Below are 14,021 nucleotides of genomic sequence, written 5' to 3' on the forward strand. Positions count from 1 at the left end.
TCCAATGCCGAGTGAAAAACGGCAATTTTGCTCGCAAGCCTCAACGATGCGGATGAAAAATGATCTACGCATTCGATATCACCTACGAAAGAGGTGAGACGGATATGTCGGTACCTCAGTGAAGTAGTACTTCATGAGCATCTTGTGGCCGAGAGCTCGGTTGTAGAGAAGGCATAGCCGGTCGACAGTGGATCCACGCCGCTTTTTCTTTGGCCTCGCCTCAACTTCTTCCACGAGACGCAACAACACTAGGTTGTCTACATCCTCGTCGAGGATCATCTCGTCTATGTTCGAATCATCAGACGTAGACGATGCAGACGGACTCCAATCCATCTACAAAATGTACACAAAACGCCCATAAATTTCACGCGAACCTACTCCGAGCCAAATTGAGCACAAACCCGCGGGTGTTGGACATACCTCGCCCGAAGCAAAGCCGCACCGCCCCTTTCTTCTCTGCAGCCGACCGAAGCAAAGCCGAGTCGCGCCGCCCTTTTCTTCTCCCTGCCGGCCGAAGCAAAGCTGCGCCGCCCCCTTCTTCCGACACGTGCGGGAAAGCCCCATCGATTCCGACGCCGGAACCAACTGGATGCGCATGCTACAAGGCCACGCGCCAAGGTCCGGGCAGATCCATGGCGGAGCTTTTGGGCGGTGTGGGCCGCTGACACATGGCGAAACTTGGTGGAATGGATGTGGCGCGTGGTGGTAGAGCTTTCGGGCGGCGCAGGGCAGCAAGAATGGGCGGGATGTGCGGCGGCGATGGGAAGTGGAGGCATGAACGAAAACCGGCGAAAGTGCATCCGCCCCAAAGGAAATGGGAGCCGCCAAAATCTGTCAAAATCTCGTTGATATGGAGGAAATGGCCTCACGGATTCGGGAGGGGGGGGGGGGTCTATCGGGCTGGTTTTATGGGCTCCGTCCCGTAAACCGGCGGTTATTTTACCGGATGGCGAGATATGCTAGGGAGATGCTCCAACAATGTGGCCGGGGCACCCGACCCGATCTGCATATCTTTGCACACGCGAACAAGTTGTTAAAACGCGCGCATCCTTTTCCTGGTCTGCCCTATACATATATTGTAGGGCAAAAATGGTAAACCCAGGCACTGATCTTAAAGGTTGATCTTACTGACGAACTAACTCCGTCGTGATTCCCCCGTTATCTCAGGCTAAACCGAACCTTCTCCTGCAAGCCACGATCAGCTCCTCCTCCATCGCGAGACCTTCCCCCGCCGCCACTGGCGCCATGTCAATGTCTGCGGTTTTGTCCGCCCTCCGCAGCGCCGGACGGCAACAGCTCTCCGCTTCGACGGCCGGCGTGAGGCAGGCGACCGGGTCACACGTGTTCCGGATCGACACATACGCTCAGGCAAGGAGGACGATGCCCAAGGGCTAGAAGATGAGTTCGAGCACATTCAGCGTCGGCGGCCACAATTGGCGTGTCGAGTGCTATCCATATGGCGACCGGCAGGAACATGACAGCTCCATCTCTCTCTACCTCAACCACGCCAGCCACAACAAGACATGCGACGCCATCGCCATAGCGAAGCCATCGTGGACTAGATTCTCCGGGGTGCGCCTCTTCTCCGATACCACCGATCCGTCCTGGGGCTGGGCCGACTTCGTAAAACATGAGAATCTGGAGGAGGAGAAGGATCTCTATGTCAAGGACGACTACCTCGCCATTTTGTGCGACGTCACCGTCACAGCTGGGATGCACACCGACGGCCACACCGAGGTTGCCACGCCAAAACCTGAGGCCGTGGCGGCGGCACCACATTTCGACTTACACGCGGAACTCGTCTCGAACAACCAAAAACCGGACGTGCTGATTGAGGTCGGCGGCGAGACATTGGCGGTGCACCGGTGGGTGCTCGAGGCCCGATCCCCCGTCTTCAAGGCGGATCTCTCGCTCGCCTTGGCCAGCGAGGGCGCCGCTGCTGTGCTACGCATCGACGGCATGGACGTCGATGTGTGCAAGGCTCTGCTCCAGTTCATCTACAACAACACACCGGATATGAATCAGCTAGATACGGCGGACACAATAGCTGAGAAGCTGCTCGTTGCGGCGGACATGTATAAGCTGGAGGAGCTGAAGCATATCTGTGAGGATGCGCTACGCCAGTGCATCCGGATGAGTTCCGTGGGGGCGACCGTTGTGCTGGCCGAGCGGCACGGTTGTCCCGAGCTGAGGGAAGCATGCATGCAGTTCATGTCTTTTTCCCGGCAACTTGAAAGCACTCATGGCTACCGATGGTTTTGAGGAGATGAAAATAGATTGCCGATGGAGTACTAGTCGGGGGTCCACCATGTATCGATTCACTAAGAGGCGATCGCCAGGCGATCTTCTCCCAGCGTTAAGGTTAGGGTTTCGGCGGCGGGGGTGGCGAGTCTACGTTGGTGATGGGGGTGGCGATAGCGCTCCTCTCGACACAGACCGGTGCTATCCTCATCGCCACGGAGCGGTGCTATGGCGGAGAAGACGAAGGAGAAAACGGCAGGGACTCCGGCGCAAAGGCAAGCCCGGCGGTGGCAGCGACCCCGGGGAAGACGGTGAGTGGGGGATCCTCCAAGTCCCCTACTATGTGCAAGACGCCGGATCCAACTGCGAGCCTCTCAGCGAGGTTGGGAGGGATGCTACTCTTGGACAAGTAAGCAGAAGGTTTCATCTTTGAGGAATCAGATCAGATCTTGCCCAAAAACATGAAGTGGTCGGCGGTGGGGAAGGCGTTCTCACCACGTCCGTTCAACAAGACGGTGCTGGAAAAAACTATGCAAAGGGCATGGGGTCTTCATCACGAGGCAAGATTAATTCCGAGACATGGGCGATAACATATTCACGGTCCACTTTGGAAGTGAGGGAGATTGGAGGCATGCGATGACGAGCGGACCGTGGCAGTTTGATTTCAACGTCCTGGTGGTAAAGGAGTATGAGAGCAACATTAGACCCTTGGAGATGGTGTTTGACGAAGTAGATGTGTGGTTTAGAGTTATAGACTTACCACCGGGGAAGAGGACGGAGAGCTTTGGCAGAGCCCTCGGCAACTGGCTAGGGGAGGTAATCAAGGTGGATGTGGACAAGGATGGGATGACAAGAGGAAACCGGCTTCGTGTTAGGGCAAGAATTTCAATCTTTGAACCGTTGGTATGGGGTTTCTTCCTCAAGGCCACTCCGGAGGACAAGAACAGTACGTGCTTGATTTCCATTATGAGAAAATTCCTCACTTTTGTTTTGAGTGTGGGAGGCTAGTCCACGTGGATGGAAGGTGTAATCCTCCGGTTGATAAATCGGCACAATGGGGAGGTTGGCTCAGAGCATCACCGGGGAGGAGCACTGGCTCCAAAACCATGTGAAAGAAGGGAAACCCAACGCTAGCAACAGCTTTGCCAGCTCGCACTCGAAAGGAAATTCTAGGGAGTTTGGCAGTTCGGCTCGAGTGAGAGATATCCCGACCAAACATAACCTGAATGCCGATTTTGACAAACCAGAAAGCTCCCGCACTGGTGGGCAGCAAAAACTGGACAAGGGTGAAATTAACAGCGTGAAGAAAGACCGGGTTAGAGGTACATGGCCTGAGGAGAGGGATCTCAGGCATGAGATCGAACGCAAGAAAGAAAGAGATTTAAGAGAATAGCTAAAGGAGTAGCAGAGGAAGAGGGATATGGAACGAGCGCAACATGAGAGGAGAATGTATATGGAGTGGAATGGTGCAAACAGACCTGCTCATGAGGATTATGCTTATAAACCCCACTACCCCGTACATAGAAGAAGAGGATATTATGTTAGGAATCCTCGGCATGATCAGGAGGAGTACAGGAGAAGAGGGAACAGCCCCAATGCTACTCCAAACTCGAGGAAAAGGATGCCAAGACAAATGTGGGTAGCAAAGGAGGGCAGAGAAAAATATGATGAACCGGGCAACTTTGTGCGAGACACTCGACAGAAGACAACTTCTGTTTTTGACCGTATGACTATGAATGATGCAACGGCGGACCCTGCCAGGGCACGGGGCCACCGAGAGCAATGATTATTTTAGCCTGGAAGTGCCGAGGATTGGGGTTGGACTCGGCAGTTGGCGAACTTAGGGACCTGGTTAGGTCATACAACCCAGAGGTGGTGTTTCTTTCGGAAACAAAGAAACGAGTGGGGGCGATGGAGACATTAAAATGGAGATTGGGGTTCAATCATGGTGTGGAGGTGGACTACAAGGGAAAGAGTGGAGGATTGGCACTTTGGTGGCGAGATCATGTTGATGTTACGGTGCGGCCTTGGTGTCAGTATTACATCGATGCTAAGATTATGGCTGGTGGAATTCCTTTTAGATTCACTGGAATTTATGGGGAACCATGCGTTGACAAGAGAAAAAAATGTGGGAGGTCCTTCGATATCTCAGGGCACAGGATGACCTACCATGGTTATGCGCGGGAGACTTTAATGAAGCGTTGCGACAAAGTGAACAACAGGGTGGAAACCCGAGGAACATGAACCAGATGGCAATGTTTGAGGACTGCCTGTCTGACTGCGGACTTGCTGTAACACCCCGGATGTAATTTACCTTATTTGTACTCCAACTCTTGCCGTTTCTGGCACTAAGTTATTCTTTTTCCTCGTTGTCGGGTTTTTGTCTCCGTGTGTTTTGTCTTTGTCATGCATTTCATATCATGTCATCATGTGCATTGCATTGGCATACTTGTTCGTCTCATGCATTCGAGCATTTTCCCCGTTGTCCATTTTGCATTCTGGCACTCCTATGTCCTCCGGTGTCCCTTTCTACCTCTTTTCGTGTGTGGGTGTTAAAATTTTTCGGATTGGACCGAGACTTGTCATGCGGCCTTGGTTTACTACCGGTAGACCGCCTGTCAAGTTTCGTACCATTTGGACTTCGTTTGATACTCCAACGGTTAACTGAGGGGACCGAAAAGGCCTCGTGTGTGTTGCAGCCCAACATCCCTCCAAAGTTTCCCAAAACCCACCTAAATCTCTCCCATCATCTAGGTCGTTCGATCACGATCGCGTGGCCGAAAACCGCACCTCATTTGGAGCTTCCTAGCTCCCTCTACCTATAAAACTAGGCCTTCCCCGAAATTTTCGGGTCATTCTTCCCCCTAACCCTAGCACATCCGCTCCCCTCGCCGCCGGACGTGTCCGATTTGGCCGGACACGTCCGCCCCGCTCCCTCCGGCGAACCAGAGACCGCCACCTGTCCCGCTGGGTCTCCCCCGCCGCGCCGGCCCGCCCGGCCTAGGGAGAGCCCCCGCGGCCCGGCTGCGCGCGCCGCCGCCCATCTCCGCCTGCCTCCACGCCGCCCTCACCCGTACACCACCCACGCCGCCCCGTCTCTTCGTCCGGCCAGCGAGCTCCCGGGTCCGGCCAGCCGCAAACTCCGGCGGACCTTGCCGCCCGACGCCGGTAGCTGCGCCCCTCGTCGTCCGGCGACCCTCGCCGCCCCAGCGCCGCGCCCCGGCGAGCTCCCCGCCTCTCCTTCGACTCCGGCGGCCCAAGTCCAACGACCCGAGCTCCGACTCCGGCGATCTCCTCGGTTCATGCGCCGACTGCTACAGTACCCGATCTGGATCCAGATCTAGATCCCCTCTCGGTTGACTTTTTCGTCCCTAAACCCTAGCATTTTGCATTCTTCCACATGCCATAACTCTGCATCCATAGCTCCGATTCGTGCGTGTAGCATATCAAAATGTTCGCCTCAAAGAGTACATCATTTTATCTCACTGCATCATTTTCATTTGAGCTCATCTTGATGCTTGAAATGTTGTTGGAAGAGGGCTATGTGATGATAGTTTCAGATCTGTTTCAGCAAATGCACTTTTGTCATTTTTTCCATGATTACTGTGTGCATGCTATGATCCTGAGCTCTACATGTGTTTTGTAGAATGCCATGCCATCTTTAAAAGGGTGTATGCCATGTATTTGTGTGATCTTTGTGGTGACTGGCACAAGCATGCAAAGTAGCTTACTCAATGATGCTGATTTCAGGGACTTGGAATTTCACTAAGTCCTTGCCCTGTCATTAATTTTATGCCATATGTTCATGTTGTTTCCTAGAGATCCGTACGTGTTTTGAGCATGATCAGTAAAGATGTTTTGTTGATAATATTGTGCTCTATCCATCCATGTCTTTGTTTGCAATTATGGAGCACCGTAGCTTGAATCAATCGAGCTCTACTTTTGCTATAAAATGTTCCTGGCAGATTGTTAACATGTTTTGCAATTTTGCCAAGCTTGTTGTTGTTGATCCATGCGTACTATGATGTTGTTTTTGCCATGTCTATTTGCTGGGTGTATGCTTAGTTTGTCAGTGAGTGCATCGAGCTCATAAACATGCCTACTCGTTATCTGTTTTGCATGCTCCAGTTTTTCACTAAGTCTGAATCTGTTTATGTTTTTGCTATGTTCACATGCTTGCAATTGTATTTTCTGATCCCTTTTGGCTTATGGTCACTAAGGGACTTCTGTTGTCTATTTTGAGTAGCTTCATGCCATGTCTTGCTTTGCCATGATATGTTCCTGTAGCATGTAGTTTTCATGATCTAAAGATTGCGTCCTGATGATAAATTCCTCACATGTTAATTTCACTAAGTCTGAAACCTGTTATCTTTTGCACTTTTGCCATGCTTGTTTGAACCTGCTATTGAGTGAATTAGCCGTAGCTCAGTGTTCATCTTTTGTCAAGCATCATGAGTGGATCCCTGCCATGTATTTTTTTGCCATGTTTGGGTGCAGTAGCTTAGCTATCTTGATGCATTTAGAAGGTTACTTGCTATTTATCGCAGACCGGTGCCATATTTGTTTTGCTTGTCATTTCCAGACCGTGCATCCGATTCTGGTGATCTTTATATCGATTTCGACCAAAATCACCTCACCTTTCCAGTGGCACTCTTGGAATTCCAAGTTGAGGCCAGGTTCAATCATTCCTTTCCAAATCATGCCTATGCATCACATATCGCATCCCGCTTATCATACCATGTTTTGCATCATGTTGTGTGTGCATTGCACGTGGTTGATTGTGTTCCTTTTGCTTGTTGTTCTTGCTTGGGTAGAGCTGGGAGACGAGTACGTGAACGAGGAGCCCGTTGAGTATGCTTACGAGGATCAAGGCAACTCTAAGAACTTTGCAGACAAGATGACCATACCCTCGAAATCACTTCTATCTTTGCTTGCTAGATGCTCGCTCTTTTGCTATGCCTATGCTACGATGCCTACCACTTGCTTATCATGCCTCCCATATTGCCATGTCAAACCTCTAACCCACCATGTCCTAGCAAACCGTTGTTTGGCTATGTTACCTCTTTGCTCAACCCCTCTTATAGCGTTGCTAGTTGCAGGTGAAGATTTGGAGATCGTTCCTTGTTGGAACATGTTTATTGTTGGGATATCATAATATTATCTTGTTTATCTTAATGCACCTATATACTTGGTAAAGGGTGGAAGGCTCGGCCTTATTCCTAGTGTTTTGTTTCACTCTTGCCGCCCTAGTTTCCGTCATATTGGTGTTATGTTCCTGGATTTTGCGTTCCTTACACGGTTGGGTTATAATGGGAACCCCTTTGACAGTTCGCCTTGAATAAAACTCCTCCAGCAATGCCCAACATTGGTTTTACCATTCGCCACCTAGCCTCTTTTTCCCTTGGGTTTCCGGAGCCCAAGGGTCATCTTTATTAAACCCCCCGGGCTAGTGCTCCTCTGAGTGTTGGTCCAAACTAGAGCCCCTTGCAGCGCCACCTCGGGGAAACTCGAGGGCTGGTTTTAGTTGTACGGATTGCTTATCCGGTGTGCCCTGAGAACGAGATATGTGCAGCTCCTATCGGGATTTGTCGGCACATTCGGGTGGTGTTGCTGGACTTTTTTTTACCATTGTCGAGGATGTCTTGTAATAGGGATGTCGAGTCTGATCGAATTGTCTTGGGAGAAGGAATATCCTTTGTTGACCGTGAGAGCTTGTGATGGGCTAAGTTGGGACTCCCCTGCAGGGATTTGAACTTTCAAAAGCCGTGCCCGCGGTTATGGGCAGATGGGAATTTGTTAATGTCCGGTTGTAGATAACCTGAAACTTAACTTAATTAAAATGCACCAACCGCGTGTGTAACCGTGATGGTCTCTTCTCGGCGGAGTCCGGGAAGTGAACACAGTGTTGGAGTAATGCTTGACGTAGGTTGTTCTAGGATCACTTCTTGATCATAGTTGTTCGACCGTGCTTTTGCCTTCTCTTCTCGCTCTCATTTGCGTATGTTAGCCACCATATATGCTAGTCGCTTGTTGTAGCTCCACATCATACCTTTGCCTTACCTATAAGCTTAAATAGTCTTGATCGCGAGGGTGTGAGATTGCTGAGTCCCCGTGACTCACAGATTACTTCCAAAACCAGATGCAGGGACCGATGATACCGCTCCAGACGATATGACCAAGCTCAAGTGGGAGTTCGATGAAGACTCTCGTCGTTACTACGTGTCTTTCCCAGATGATCAGTAGTGGTGCCCAGTTGGGGCGATCGGGGACTTTGTCGCATTTGGGGGTTGTTCTTCATTTTGGTTCCGTAGTCGGACCTTGAGTGTAATTGGATGAATGTAATGTTATTTATGTTATTTGTGTGACGTGGCGAGTGTAAGCCAACTATGTTACTCTTATTCCCTTATTGTATTACATGGGTTGTTGTGAAGATTACCCCACTTGCGACATTGCTTTCAATGCGGTTATGCCTCTAAGTCATGCTTCGACACGTGGGAGATATAGCCGCATCGAGGGCGTTACACTTGCGGATCTTGGGTTCTCGGGATACCCATTCACATGGGATAACAAGCGAGATATGGAAGAGAACATTCAAGTTCGGTTGGACCGGGCGACTTGTAACGCTGATTTTGCCTAGTTGTTCCCGGTGGTAGAAGTTCAGCGTGTGATGAAGGAAGAATCCGATCACCAAGCGCTGATCATTAAGGCGTCGACGGCACTGGCCGAGGAGCACGCCAAGGGACAGCGGCCTTTTATCTATGAGGCTGCATGGGCCCGACATGATGGTTACGATGGGATGGTGGCTGCTGCATGGGCTGCTGCCCTCACAGCCAATTAGCAGGGCGAGAAGTTGGTGGCAGCATGCAGCAGGCTCAAGGAAGCGACCAAAGCCATGCAAGAGTGGAGTCGAAAGGTTTTTGGGTCGATTAAAAACATATTGGCCACCTAAAGGGGCAGTTAGTGGACGCAAAGGAGCGAGCTTCTCGGACGGGCTACCGACAGGAAATAAAAGACATTGAAGATCAGCGCCATGAGCTCTATGAGAGGGAAGAAGTGTACCACAAGCAACGGTCAAGAGTGGACTGGCTGACGGAAGGAGATCAGAACACAAAATACTTTCAAAATCGCGCTTCGCATTGCAAATGGAAGATCACAGTCAAAGCGTTGAGGAGGGATGACGGGACGAAGTGCACCGACGATGAAGGGATGCGCGCGATGGCTGCATAGTTCTATGAGCGTCTTTTCCCCTCTGAAGGATCACATCACAAAGAAAATGTTCTGTAACACATACAGGGACTTGTCACTGAGGAGATGAATGCAAAACTAACAACACCTTTCTCTGACGAGGAGATACGCGCGGCTCTTTTTTAGATGGGGCCAACCAAGGCACCGGGGCCGGATGGCCTACCTGCCATGTTTTACCAACGCCACTGGGAGTTGGTGAAGGAGGATGTGTGTGCAGCAGTCAGAGAGTTTTTGGAGGGAAAAGCGGCCCCAAATAGTTCTAATGACACGATCATTGTTATGATTCCGAAGGTAAACTCACCGGAGTTACTTTCTCAATTCCGACCCATTAGCCTTTGTAATGTGTTGTATAAGATAGCGGCAAAGGAACTGGCCAATCGCCTGAAAGTGGTGCTGCCTTTCATGATCTCAGAAGAGCAGAGTGTGTTTGTGCCTGGCAGACTAATAACAGACAACATGCTTGTAGCCTACGAGTGTGTTCATGCGATCAGGAAAAGGAAACGGAAGAAGCCATTGTGTGCGGTCAAGTTAGATATGATGAAGGCTTATGACAAAGTTGAGTGGGATTTTCTAGAGCAAATGCTACTGAAGTTGGGCTTCTCCTGTCACTGGACGGAGATGGTTATGCGCTGTGTTAAATCTCCTACTTTCTCTGTCAAGCTCAACGGGAGTTTATCTCATAGTTTTATCCCGTCCAGAGGACTGAGACAGGGGGACCCCTATCCCCGTACCTCTTTCTCTTCTGCGTGGAGGGTTTCTCAGCACTATTAAAGAAGGCGCAGGAGGAGGCTGTTATCAAAGGGGTTTCGTTCGGTACCAACAGGCCAATCGTTACCCATTTACTCTTTGCTGATGACGGCGTGGTATTTGTGGAAGGTTCTAGGGATAACTTTGAAGCACTCCGGACTATTCTGCAGCAGTATGAAGCTGCGTCCGGGCAGAAGGTGAACTTCCATAAGTCATCAATTTTCTTCGGGAAAGGAAAGGAGGATACTACAAAAGAAGAGATAAAGCAGGTGATGGGCATTAAGGAGGAGGCGTTGAGTGAGCGGTATTTGGGGTTACCTACAGTGGTAGGGAGCTCGCAGGATGGAACTTTCAAATATGTCAAGGAGAGAGCAAGAGGGAAAGTATCAGGATGGAAAGGACAAGGACTATCAAAGATGGCTAGAAAGGTGCTTGTTAAATCCGGCCTCCAATCAACACCAACTTTTGCCATGAGCTACTTCCAACTCACAAAGAAAATGTGTGGGAATCTGTCATCTATTTCGTCAAACTTCTGGTGGGGTGAAGCAAATGGACAAAAGAAGGTTCATTGGATCGCATGGGATAAAATGTGCATGAGAAAGCATGAAGGGGCCTAGGGTTTCGCGACCCGGAGGCTTTCAACCAAGCCTTGCTTGCAAAGCAATCTTGGTGTCTCTTTCAGGTGTCGTCTTCACTGTGTGCTAGGGTTTTGAAAGCACGATACTACCCAGAAGGATCAATACTAAATGCAACCTGCCCAGGGAGGGTTCTTACACATATAGAAGCATCTTACACGGGAGGAACTTGTTACTGGATGGCCTCATATGGAGAATTGGAGACGACACTAACATAAAAATCCACCACGATAACTGGATTCCCAGGAAAGGCAGCCTAAAGCCACTTGGGCAAAGCTACATCCCAGGGATAGTGCGAGTCAGCGACTTGTTGGAGCCGGATGGAGTATCTTGGAATGTGAACATGGTACAGACCATGTTTGCGCGGACGAGGCTCGGGAAATATTACAAATTCCAGTGGGAGGCGCTGAGACAGAGGACTATCAGGCGTGGAAGTACACCGAGAATGGGGATTTCTCGGTTAGATCGGCATATCACCTTCGCATGAGTCAGAAACGAGCGCGGTCAGGGAGGCCAGAATCTTCCTCGATGGTGGCGGACCACAAATCCTGGATGTGTCTGTGGGACACGGTGGCACCTGGGAAAGTTAAAACACATATGTGGCGAGTCATAAGAAACGGTATTGTGGTGGGATCAGAGCTACAGAGGAGGAAAATCAAACCGGGAGTTTTTGTGTTGCTTGCGGAAGAGAGGAGACAATCTATCACATATTTTGGGGCTGCTACCACTCGGTTAAGTTCTGGAAGATAATGCACTCGAAATTTGGGGTGTCGGTGGCGATCCCACCGAAATCATGTAGCCCTCAGGGTGAGTTGTCGAGATGGCTCATGTCATGGTTTGATGAAGCTTCGGATGATGAACGAGCAGTCATGGTACATGGGGTTTATGCCCTTTAGCTAGCAAGAAATAATGCCCGAGATGGACAGCGGGTCGAGAAAGCGGAGGAGATAGCAAGGAGAGTTCTTAACCTAATAGTGGAGTGGCAGTCTATCCACGGCCGCAGGAGCAAACCGGGAAAACCGAGGACGACAGAGAAGTGGAAAGCTCCAGAAGAGGGATGGGTCAAGGCCAACGTTGATGGAGCGACGGCAAAGACGGGGGACGGGGGAGCTGGGGTGGTCCTCAGAAACCATGACAGAGCGTACATCACAAGTGCTAGCTACTTTTCTCCCAAGGTGCAATGATCCAGTGAAAGCAGAACTCCATGCTTGCCAACGAGCAGCCATCCTGGCGGCAGCGCAAAATATCCCTAGAGTGTACATGGAATCGGACTGCAAAGAGATAGTAGGAAGAATCGGGAGCAAAGAGAATGATCTGTCATCTCTGAGGCCGATCGTAGAGGAGGTCAAGAGGATAATGGAGGCAAGGGAGGAGTGGAAGATTGCATGGGTAAGGAGAGATGTATCGGGCTGCTCATGTTTTAGCTAGGGAAGCTGTTTCTAGTAATCGATGTATGGAGTGGCCCAATATGCCCCCAGACTTTATCTTGCATGTAATTTCGGATGAGATCCCCGGTGGGGATAGTTGAATAACTTATTTGTTGGGCGTCAAAAAGAAATAGATTGCCCCTCTGCTCTGCTGGAGGTCGTCCTGAAGCAGATGGTGCGGCTGGAGCTGCAGTTGCTCGGGGGTACCAATGTGTTTTTTTTAATATAAACTTCATCAGCTACTCCACGCACTTGTCCTAATCTTTGGCTTGCAAAAAAGTTGTAGGAGTTGCATTTTTTTGCGATGTTTCGTCCGTGTAATTTGATTTCTTTTCTAAATTAGTAAATGCGCACAGGCAACGCACGTTAATATTTAGGCAATATATTAATTGCACGTGGATATTAGGTATGTTATTATTTGTTTCTTAATCCTGTGATTAGTGCAATATTTGGTATGATATTAATTGCATATTAAACACGTTTAACGCTCACCAATGGAACAGTCTAGGTCGTTGGATTGACTTAGTTCGATGGCCGAGATCAGTTGGATCTACTCCTTTGAATCTTTTTATATTGGTATAGATATAGATAATAATTGTATGCCAGTACCATATAGTTTGATTTCTTTCCAAATAGAATACATGTTGTACCTTCCTAATTTTTGAGCCCATTATTGTCCCATTACCATTTTTGTTGACCATCGGACCATAGAGAGCGAGTAGGGCTCAATTGACTGAGAAGTCTCGCTTGCAGGACGTTACCTATTTTATATGACTAGAACAGTGTTCGTGCATTGCAGCGGGATATAAACATTCTAGTACGTTAGCTTGTGATTTACCTGTCGATAATAATGTGATTGTGTAAATAAATATTCATCAAATTCTAACCATGAATTACCTTATATGTTGATTAAAAGTTTGGTAAGTAAATTAAAGTAGAATTGGTTCAGAAGGTAAGCAATTAAGGTGATTAATTATCATATACATGAAAGGTTAAACGAAAGGATGGTGAGAAGAAATATGAAATGAGAACCTTACGTATTTTTTAAGTAATAGAGATAGAAAAAACCCATATTTGACGCATTCAGCGACAAAGGGTCGACCTTTCGCACACACGTTGGTGATCGAGCAATTAGCTGGGCCGGCTAGTTAAGGCTTCTAGCAATCCTGGTTTTGAGGATTTTCTAGAAGGTTTCCAAGCTGGTTTACCCTTTTTGCGAACCTTCTATACGGTTCCCGGACCATTTTCCCCTTTTAATGGTTTTATTCCTTTTTTATTTACTTAATATTTTTCCTTTTCTGTTTCTATTTGTTTTTCTTATTTTTTTTCTTTTTTTCATAAATTCAAAAACATGAAATGTCCAGAATTCAAGTCTTGTTCAGAATTTTAAAAAATGTTTGTTTTCTCAAAAAGTGTTGTTGTTTTTTAAAACTTTTTCGCATTTGAAAAAAGAACAATTTTTAGAAAAATGCTTGGAAATTTCAAAAGTACTTGCATTTCTAAAAAATTGTTAACAATTTTTTTATAAATTCAAGAAAAATTCGCATTTTTCTAAAATTTTCAGGAATTTCAAAAAATGCTATCATTCTAACAAATGGTTGAAAAGTTCAAAAAATAGTCACATTTTTAAATTTTAGTAAATTTCCCTATTTTCAAGAAAATGTCCTTGTTTACAATAAATTGTTCACAACTTGTTTTTCTAAAATATGTTTGAGTTTGAAAAAAT

The 14,021-nt window shown here is 48.4% G+C and overlaps 1 pseudogene; it reads left to right on the plus strand.

Annotated features, from left to right (window-relative positions):
* The first annotated feature begins 1,245 nt into the window (after positions 1 to 1,245).
* Positions 1,246 to 2,674, plus strand: LOC125535133 (BTB/POZ and MATH domain-containing protein 2-like; annotated as a pseudogene).
* Positions 2,675 to 14,021: the final 11,347 nt, after the last annotated feature.

This window comes from Triticum urartu, chromosome 2A (assembly GCF_056163025.1).
Source record: "Triticum urartu cultivar PI428250 chromosome 2A, HENAU_Tu73, whole genome shotgun sequence".
In the NCBI taxonomy this organism is placed as follows: Eukaryota; Viridiplantae; Streptophyta; class Magnoliopsida; order Poales; family Poaceae; genus Triticum; species Triticum urartu.